Consider the following 11,253-nt stretch of genomic DNA (forward strand, 5'->3'; position numbering starts at 1 on the left):
AATTAAAACCTTGGTTAATCCTAAAGTATTTGAATCTGTTACTTTACCTTGAATGTTTGCATTAGAGGTAAGAAAAAGGTTAATTTAGTGCTAGCATTAGAGGTAGACCAGGCTAATTTAGCTTTTAGTGCTAGCATTAGAGGTAGACCAGGCTAATTTAGCTTTTAGTGCTGGTATTATTGGTAGACAAGGTTAATTTAGCTGTAAGTGTTAGCATTACAGGTAGACCAGGTTAATTTAGCTTTTAGTGCTAGCATTAGAGGTAGACAAGGTTAATTTAGCTTTTAGTGCTAGCATTAGAGGTAGACAAGGTTAATTTAGGTTAATTTAGTGCTAGCATTTGAGTCTGACCAGGTTAATTTCGCTTTTAGTGCTAGCATTAGAGGTAGACCAGGTTAATTTAGCTGTCGGTGCTAGCATTAGAGGTAGACCAGGTTAATGTAGCTGTTAATGTAATCGTGATGTCTCATCCCCTCCATTTTGGAATAATAGGAGCCTTGGAATGGCTTGTGATGATGCTCTTCATTATACATCATCATTTGTACACTTAAATTACACACCATCATTTATACACTTATATTTATTTAGAATTTATACATGTATATTATTAAACTATTATTTCTACACTTAAATTACACACCATAATTTATACACTTATATTACACACCATCATTGCAATTCTCTAAAGTTGTAATGTTGCATTTTCAAATTCTTACTTCCATCAAGCAGATAAATTGTGAACTTATGACAATAATGCTTCCAGACACGCCAACGTAGTTATATTAAACAAATATTAGAAATACATGAATAAAGACCTCCAGGTCCTCAAGCTTTGCTGATATAAAGCATTGTTTAAAAAGTGCATTATACATAAAGTTCTAGTACTTATACAGAGGACAGACAACAGGGAACGCCCCATTTCTGAACAGCTCTGGTTCTGGAAGTAGATCTCTCCCATTTATTTTTCTGCATTGACTTCAGAAAGTGTGTGTGTGTGCGGTTCTACCGTTTTTAAAACGTGAATTCAGTTACGTGCTCATTCAACATGATGCATGGCTAGCCTTCATCCGACCCAAACTACTACATAGCACTGCTATATTGAATAGGTTTTATTTTATTTATTCTTAAATGCTCACCTCGGCAGACAAGATTAGTACAACTCCTCACTCCAGTCCAGTCCACTCCAATCCTCACTCCACTCCAGGCCTGACCTGTACTGGTTTCCACCCAGTGGACGCTGGTCCTGGAGGCTCTGTGGTCAACGGTCCCTTCAGCGACAGCTTGACTTTCGCGCCGGCGGTAAACGTTACCATGGTTACAGCGAGCTCCACCAATCAAAGACGTCCTGTCTTTAGGATTGTGGGTAATGTAGTGCTTTTAAATGGCCGCGAATAAAAATCGTTTTTTTCCAAACGTTTCTTTAACTTGTGGCTTCTACAGGAGCAGATACCATCGTTTCACAATATGACGGCTGGTGGTAAGTATTCCTCGGATGGATAAACGTTTTACTATGTTTACTATTGTAGCGGGCCAGTGGGTGTGGGGTTTCCATGCCACCAAGTTGAATAGATAATACCGAAACAAGACTCAAAGCAGGTTCAACTTAGGATGGTTTATTCAACTAGTAAACGCAACCAGGGTGGGAAAAGGGTCATCCAACTCCTTTATGATCCAGTCCAATTCTTTCCAGCGGTCTCTCTATCGTAGGCCGTACCGTGCTTCCAGGCGACCACACAGACCCTGCCTGTAGTCTGCTAGCCCTAGCCTCCCCATCCCAGGGCTGTTTGCTAGCCCTCTTAAGCCCCAGCCCTCCACCTCAATGATCCCCAGGCTCGCCTCGTTAAAGTGAGGAAGTCCATGTAAGGCCTGGGGGTGGAGCCAGCAGGTTGCCAGACCTGCCACTCCCACTCACTCCTCCCTGCAGTCTGCCACTCTATGAAGAACTATATCTGATTACCGTAATACTAAAGTAAACCACCCTCTAGTTTACTGAACTATATCTGATTAATACCAAACTAAACCGTCCTCTAGTTTACTGGACTATATCTGATTACCGTAATACTAAAGTAAACCATCCTCTAGTTTACTGAACTATATCTGATTAATACCAAACTAAACCGTCCTCTAGTTTACTGAACTATATCTGATTAATACCAAACTAAACCGACCTCTAGACTATGAGGAACTGCACTTTACTTCTGTGATGTAAAGTGTTTCAACAAAATGTCGTCTTAAAGCTTCTGGTTAATATAAATACCACGATATTAAACTTAGAATATTTGTTACGAGCTGTTTAAGACTAAACTCTAAACTAGAAATGGATAAGAAATAGGACAACTGAATCGCACACACAAACTCTACTTTTCCCCAAGCTTGTCGGAAGGCGAGCTTAAACAAAGTGTCTGGTTTAAATCAACCGTCTAGGGGGCTACCCACGGTAGAAATACATTGATTAAACTTCTCTGCTGAACCCTCCCTCTTGGCACTGACTGAGTGCCCGGGACAAATGTCGCGTAGCTCCGCCCCTCACAACACCAATAAACCCTGCGTAGCTCCACCCCTCACCAACAAACCTTGTGTAGCTCCGCCCCTCACCAGGAAACCCTGCGTAGCTCCGCCCCTCACCAGGAAACCCTGCGTAGCTCCGCCCCTTACAATGGCTGGTTTCCGGCCCGGCGGTGTTCCGTCTGTGAATTTATGAATCCTACTATGGCCACGCCAGAGTGATAGTGGCTCTGGGCCACGCCTATAGAGTGGCGAAGTCACGCCCCTTCCGGTAGAGCCCATGGGACCTATGAGATCGAAAAATATGAATGGGTTTCAATCGGGGAAAGTAATTATCTTCTGGTCCCAGTCTTTATATGCCCCGGATTTAAATGATAATTTTTCATGTTTCAAGAGTTTGACCGTTTATTGTGCAATTGTTCAGTTAAAGGCTGTATAGAAAACACATTGAGAAAGACTACATGTCTCGTACGTGACGTCACGCTTCCTGCGACTGGCGCGGACAAGACCAACAATCTCCCCATCGGCATAAGCTCTCCACATGCCCCGACTTATAATGGTTTTCACCTCTTTCGTTGCTTTTATCCTCCCTTTGGAAAAAAGCGTTGAAGTGGAGCAGAGAGATCGCCATGTCTGTACCGGAGTTCCGAGTGCGGGTGGTGACGTATATCATTCGTGTCGAGAGCAGCGAAGAGCTGTAGTTCACAAAGCGGCCTAAAACAAAACCTAACATTATCAAACTTTTTCGCGAAAATGTTTAGTTTTCTTTGCATGAAAAATTATCATTTAAATCCAGAAACAACATATGTGTAATCCAGGGCATATAAAGACTGGGACCAGAAAATAATTACTTTCTCTCCATTGAAACCCATTCATATTTTCGATAGGTCCCATGGGCTCTAATGGAAGGGGCGTGACTTCGCCACTATGCGTCTGAACGTCAATGATTTGGGCTAGGCTAGTTATTGGTCATCCTAAATAAAGCCCTCCTCCCAAGTCAGGGGCGCCGGCCACGTTGAAGCCAATAGGCTTGTTTTTGATGAGGCATGCGGCCTCGTTTGCCATGCGTCAGAATGCATTCTGGGATGAAAAACGTCAGAAATACCTGTGATAACTTCCGATGCGACGAGTCACCTGGCTTTCAAAACTCGCGGTAGTTTCAGGAAAACAACTCCCGCCTGCTTTTCTGGGCATTTGCTCTCAAATAAGTGCAGACATAAAACACTCCCCTCAACATATCAAAATGTGTCCCTGGTTGGTTGGAATTACCACATGGAATTTTCCACGTGAGAAATGACTCCTTTCAAAGAGGCGAACCCTCTCCCAAACTATGCTTGTTCAAACAACGAGAAGTGCACCTGTGTCCGACTTGACGTTGTGGGAACTTGACGAGTATGTGACAGTTCTGGCGGATGTTCTCAAGTCTCGTGCAGGCATGCGCGCAAATGCAGACGATCTGAAACTCGCCTAATGTAAGCTTGCAAACTTTTTGCTGTTTATCAAGCAGAGACAGCTTTTCATTGGCGCAAGAAAATCGCGCCCCAGGCCAATGGTATCGCTTTTCTTTTTTGTTATTGCCTCATGAATGGACAATTCAGCCATTGTCCATTCCATTAGATTGAATCAGCGAATCAATCAAATAGGCTACCTCCCTCTGCAGCATTTGCCTAACACAACTAGCCTACATGTAGAGAAGAGATAGATCGCTAACTAGCAGAGAGTTGTAAATAGCTTTCCACCCTTTTCAGTGGAGGAATTGGACTCCCCAAGCAATGTTATACTTAAAAGGTAAGTAAGTAAGTTACATATTAATTCAAATTTTCGGCCTGTAGCATATAGGAACAAAATGAAGCAACTGTCCCATATTTCTAACTGCATTTGAATGAACACAGGAAATCAAATCTACCAAAATCTAGGGGGAAAAAAAAATCTCTTTTCTGGGGGGGGGGGGGGGCAGACCCCCGTCTATTACTGTGCCGCACCAACATTTTTTATCACCAGGCGCCACTGGAGTTGACTACAGCGCTTTTACTGGCTTGATATTAGCTGCTAGGTTAGGGGTTAGGGTTAGGGGATAGGGTTAGAGCTTTTTAGTGACGCTCTCGAATGCTCACACCGAGGGTACCGTAGAGTTCTAAAGCCTCCAGTTGAGTTGCCGCCAGAGGGCAGCAGACCACTAGATGTCTCCGCCGTCATCTCCCGCCAGAGGGCAGCAGACCACTAGATGTCTCCGCCGTCATCTCCCGCCAGAGGGCAGCAGACCACTAGATGTCTCAGCCGTCATCTCCCGCCAGAGGGCAGCAGACCACTAGATGTCTCAGCCGTCATCTCCCGCCAGAGGGCAGCAGACCACTAGATGTCTCAGCTGTCATGTAGAATGGTATGTCGAATGGTAGTTATAATGTAGAATAGTAGTTATAATGTAGAATGGTAGAATTATAATGTATAATAGTATGATGTAGAATAGTAGAATTATCATGTAGAATGGTAGTTATAATGTAGAATGATAGAATTATAATGTAGAATGGTAGTTATAATGTAGAATGGTAGAATTATAATGTATAATAGTATGATGTAGAATAGTAGAATTATCATGTAGAATGGTAGTTATAATGTAGAATAGTAGGATTATAATGTAGAATTTACATTTACATTTAAGGCATTTAGCAGACGCTTTTATCCAAAGCGACTTACAATAAGTGCATTCGTTACAATAAGTACATTTGTCATAAGAAGTGAAACAATATATCGCTGTCGGTACAGTAAAGATGTTCATAGAACCAAGTGCAAGTATCACAATCGCTAGGCTAACCCATTCCCCGTGTAAAGCAACGATAGCAGCTACTGTAGATGCTACATGGTCGAATGGTAGTTATAATGTAGAATGGTAGAATTATAATGTATAATAGTATAATGTAGAATGGTAGAATTATAATGTAGAATGGTAGAATTATAATGTATAATAGTATAATGTAGAATGGTAGAATAATAATGTCGAATGGAAGTTATAATGTAGAATGATAGAATTATAATGTATAATAGTAGTTATAATGTAGAATGGTAGAATTATAATGTAGAATAGTATAATTATAATGTAGAATGGTATAGTTATAATGTAGAATAGTATAATTATAATGTAGAATGGTATAATTATAATGTAGAATGGTATAATTATAATGTAGAATGGTATAATTACAATGTATAATTATTTAATATAATGGTAGAATTTATTTCATGTGTAATGTGCTGATGTACAAAGTCGTTAACATTTTCACTCTCTAGTCATTTTATAGTAAAATGTTGAAATTATGTTCAGCGCTTATTGTTATTAGATTGCTATATTTATCATGCCTTTTCTGCATTGGACTCTGGACTATAGGCATTATAATTTGATGAGGAAGTTTAATATGAGGTCTATGTTTGAGTCCAATATGTTTGGAATAATGAGCAGTACTATACACTATGGTATGACTACACCATGCACTATGTTATGGCCTATGTTCCTGCGGGATGAAGGGTACCGCTGTATGAGTCCAATATGTTTGGAATAATGAGCAGTACTATACACTATGGTATGACTACACCATGCACCATGTTATGGCCTATGTTCCTGCGGGATGAAGGGTACCGCTGTATGAGTCCAATATGCTTATTAGGTATAATAGCATATATAACCGTACTATGAGTCAAGATGTATGGCCTATATTATGGACTATGTTATGCACTGTATTCCAGCGAGATGAAGGGTACCGCTGCACGCGCAGTGCAGCGGAGCTGGAAGCGGTGCACGTGCACGGCTCCGTAGGACCGCGTGCGCCTGCGTACACGCGCTCCGGCAGCACGGGAGCCTATTGTAAAGCGGCTGGCGGAGTCTCGAGCCGCGGAGCCGCAGTCACCGACCCCCGGTTCAACAATAGCGCGAGGAGAAGAGGTGGAGCGACGGGGCGAGGCGGGGAGTGACGCCGCTGGAGACCAAGGCTCCGGTAGCACGCGGCGTCGAACAGGCGGTGCACCGAAAGAGGGATGCATGAGCGCGTGCGATAGCGGACGGCGTTGAGAACAGCAGCATGGATGGATAGGGCGGCGCGAGGAGCATCGAAGCCACCGACGGAGCTCGAGCAGAAGAGAGCCGCCTCACCGGAGCACCGGAAGATGAACCCGGGAGACGCCGCGGCGCACGGAGCCCCGGGCCAGGACGGCCTGGCGCGAGCAGGTTAGAGACACACTGTGTGTTTGTTGATGTGCGCGTGTGCGTGCATGGGCGAGTGTGCATCCTTGATCAATATGAATGATCGGAGCACGTTAACGGATACACCAATGGCTGGTCTTCTCCAATGGGCCGGATGGGTTAGGTGTGTGTGTGTGTGTGTGCGTGTGCGCGCGCTAGAGGAATGTAGGTTTAACGGGGTTGGCTCAGCACGGTGTAACGGAGATGACCAACGAACCCCACCGAGCCCTAATAACGGTCTCCGGCTTACTGTCAGCCTCTCTCTGTCTCTCGCTCCTTCTCTCTGTCTCTGTCTTTCCTCTCCCTGTCTCTCTCTCTCCTCTCCCTGTCTCTCCTATGCTCTGATATTCGTGGTAGGCTGTTTAAACGCCGCCTGCTGTTTGAAGGAGGTATGACGAAGGGTTATGCAATGTAAATAGTAAATTAAATCACATGTATTCATTTGATCAAGTCACACTTGCAGCACTAGCCAAATAAAGTAGAATTATGAATTAACTACAACCAGAGTGCTGGATAGACTACGACTAAAATCAGATATAAAGTACAAATAGAGAGATAGACATACTACAACTAGAGAGATAAACTACAACTAGATATATATATATAGCTCCTACAACTAGAGAGATAAACTAAAATTAGAGAGATAGACAAACTACAACTAGAGATAGAGAAACTACATCTAGAGAGATAAACTATAACTAGAGAGATAGACAAACTGCAACTAGAGATAGAAAAAATACATCTAGATAGACAAACTACAACTAGAGAGATAGACAAACTGCAACTAGAGATAGACAAACTACAACTAGAGAGATAAACTACAACCAGAGAGATAGACAAACTGCAACTAGGGATAGAAAAACTACATCTAGATAGACAAACTACAACTAGAGAGATGTACAAACTGCAACTAGAGAGAGATAAACTACAACCAGAAAATAGATAAACTACAACTAGAGATAGATATACTGCAACTAGAGTGATAGATAAACTAAAGCTAGAGAGATAGATAAACTACAACTAGAGAGATAGATAAACTACAACTGAAGAGATAAACTACAACTACAGAGATTCTCCAGAACGATAAACTACAACTAGGGAGATTCTCTAGAGAGATAAACTACAACTAGAGCGATAAACTACATCTAGAGAGATCGATAAAGGGAGTTATTTTCTTGCCTTTTTGGGGGCTTGAGTCAGGAGGGTGTCGTAAGTATTTGGTCTGTTAAGCCCTTTGATACTATAATGGTGATTAAGGGCTATACAAATAAAATTTAATTGAATAAACTACAACTAGTAAGATAAACTACAACTAGAGAGAATAACTACAAATAGAAAGATAAATAAATACAACTTGGGAAATAGACTACAACTAGAGAGTTAGATCAACTACAATGACAACTGTAGTATGTTCAGACACAACTCTAGTTAGGTGAGTGCTGCATGCAGCGCTCAACTATTGTTCTTCATAAGTTTTATTCTTTCTTTCTTTATTATTCTCTATAAACTTTGGGACCTATCACCTTCCTAAATTTTTCACCTAGAGACTCCATTCAAATTTTTAAATATCCAGAATAGCTTGGAATCGAGCGCTTCTTTTCAGATTTTTTTAATATTTTATACTTTTTAAGATTCTACTTTTAAAATATGATCTTTTTTTTAACATGGGAGTCAATGGGAGGACTGCAGAGCCGTCCTCTGGTACTTCAAACTGTTTAAGACGTAACTAAATCAATTTAGTTTAATTCAACCGTTAATCTTCGTTCAAACCATTTAACAAATCTACATAATTGTATCTTCAATAAAAAAAAAAAAGAATTTCGATATCATTTAAACTTTCTTCAGAATCACAGTTTTAGTTTCATACCGGCTTTGTTTTCAGCTGTTTTCATTGAAGACGTCTGCCCATTCTGAAACACCTACTTCTTAAAGGGGAACTCTGCAACTTTGGCCACTTCTTCGCTGTATCCTTGGTTTGCGCTCGCATTGAGCTCCCCCTACAGCTTCGGAGGAGATATTTTACAACACTGTCCTAACAACTCGTTGACAACTCTTCCCCATGCACTTCTACGCCAGCCATGTGCGTTTGTTGTCAAAGAAGCAGGCGAATGTGTGGAGCCATGTTACAATGACTCTTAACCTCTTTTATTAAGGTAAATTAAGCCAAAAAAGTTGCATAGTTCCCCTTTAAAGGGGCATTTCATACCACCAGGTGTGAGTGTGATTAGCCATTACAAGCAGGTTTGAAAATGTGCAGCATTGTGACATCACAGGTTGGCGTGTCCATCTATCCGTCACACATCTAGATGGACACGCCCACCTGTGATGTCACAATGCTGCACATTTTGAAAACGGCTTGTAATGGCTAATCACACTCACACCTGGTGGTATGACATGTCCCCTTTAAGACATCGTAACTCAATCATTTTTCATGCGCCAGGGATTAAAATTAACGATGTCCCGTCGTCCCGGGGACGTAATTAATTGTCATCGGGAGGATCAATATTCTCTCTCGGGTCGACCCTTTGGACGAAGAGAATTTTGTGGGCACTGACTTCATTTTTCTTTTTAAGTTTTCAACACTTTCTGTAAACCCGAACGGGTTCCGGTCTGTGGAAAAATGACTGAGGTTCGTTCAATTGGCTGGTGCGCTCGCGTTTGTGTTCTTCAGTGAGATGCAGACTGCTTGCAACAATAGTGACGGCCTTTTTACGCTGCCAAGCCGGTTCGGTCGCAGCTTGGCACGCCCGGCGATTCCACCGTCTTATCTCAAGTTTCCTGTGTAAAACCGAGGGGGTCAAATCCCCCGTTCGTCACAGCGCGGGCTTTCTTGGTTCACTGGAGAAGTCGGAGCTCCGCACGGAGTCTAGACTAGAGATGCGCGGATGAGCTGTAATGTCATCCGTACCCGCTGCCTAATATCAATATCCACCCGAAGCAATGTTTTTTTCAATAATTGATACCCGCACCCGCCCGATCATCAGGTGACCAGACGTCCCGATTTTGAGTTGCGTGTTCCGCGTCCCGACAAAAGCCTGTCGGCACGCTAAAATGTCCAACCACTATGAAATGTCCCCTGTTGTCTGAGATTACATAGCCAACGTGGTCTTATTATAGCCCAATCATTAACTAAAAGCCACATAGAAAGAATAAAGCATCCAGTATATTTCAACAATGTGTGTGAGGGCATACGCAGCAGGGATGATCGCAGAGTGGAATGCTTACGGAAAACCAGAGCGCTGGGCGGAGATGTTCCCACATTTCAGACGCAGGAAGTTTATAGAAAAATATATGTCAAATTTGTCAGTTTGCCGTTTTCCTAGTCAATATTTTAACCTCCTTAATATTTATTTATTCATTTCAACCGCGACCCCAGCACTATTACTTTTTTTCACGCAATCCACCCAACCCGTGGATTATCCACGGTGTCCGCGGGTATGACCGCCAACCGTGCATCTCTAGACCTCTTTAGAATAATTTGCATACTCCTGAATGTTTTTATTTTTTTATGAATGAATTCGGACTGGAGGTCTCGCCTAGCCAATGACACTCTGAACAGCCTCATGCAAATCTCAATTCATGACCCTCCTCTTGACGAATAAAACTCACTGAATGCAGTCTAAATGGTGGCAGGAGGTCACGTTCTGTGACTGTTGGTTGTCATCTTGAAGCTAAACAAATCTAGTCTGGAAATAAATATAGAATTTTATCAACACAATGTATTGTGTTTTTATTATAGTATCAGTAAGTAACAACTCAAAATGTAAAAAAGATTCTTGGGGACTATTCGGGACGGTTTAAAATGTTTTTTCGGGACGTTTCCGGGACTGTGGTGAAAAAAGTTAGTTTTAACCCCTGCTTTGTGCTTTTAATTCAGCTGCCACTTAATTTGTTTCCAACCATATACCTTTTCTTAAATGGTGTGCATGTTTACATTGTTTACTCCATTTAGACTTTTGAACATTTTTATTCAAATCCCTTCACTTGATTTAAACCGTTTAGCGTTTCTTTATGTCTTAATCTATGAGGTTTTATTAAAACATATTTCCAACCTCACTTTGTACTACAGCACTCACCGTATTCTCTGCAGGAAATGCAATTCTAGTTAATAAATTGACCTCCTTGTCTTTCCATGACCCTCGGCTAATTGAATTGAGTGTTCATTACTTTGAACAGTAGGAACTGTTTAGAACAAATGCATCCAAAGACAATTCAAGGACTTTCTGATTCCTGAATGTCTCTGTGTGTTATCGTGTTGTAGAGATGGATAAATCATCAACCATGTGTAATTATCTAGATTACAACCTATAAATAATTGTCATTTATAATAGATTATGAATTACAATATTTTATGTGTTTTGTATTATCTATAATCTTTGATCTTTATGGATTCTATAATTCTATGCTTATTTATGATTTGTTACGTATTCAATCAATTATAGATTTCTAATTATTAACTTTTTTTGCCTTTATACTCATCTGTTTTAGTATATCAATAACCATGATCTATAATTTTGTTA

Source organism: Pollachius pollachius, assembly GCF_949987615.1.
Source record: "Pollachius pollachius genome assembly, chromosome: 4".
In the NCBI taxonomy this organism is placed as follows: Eukaryota; Metazoa; Chordata; class Actinopteri; order Gadiformes; family Gadidae; genus Pollachius; species Pollachius pollachius.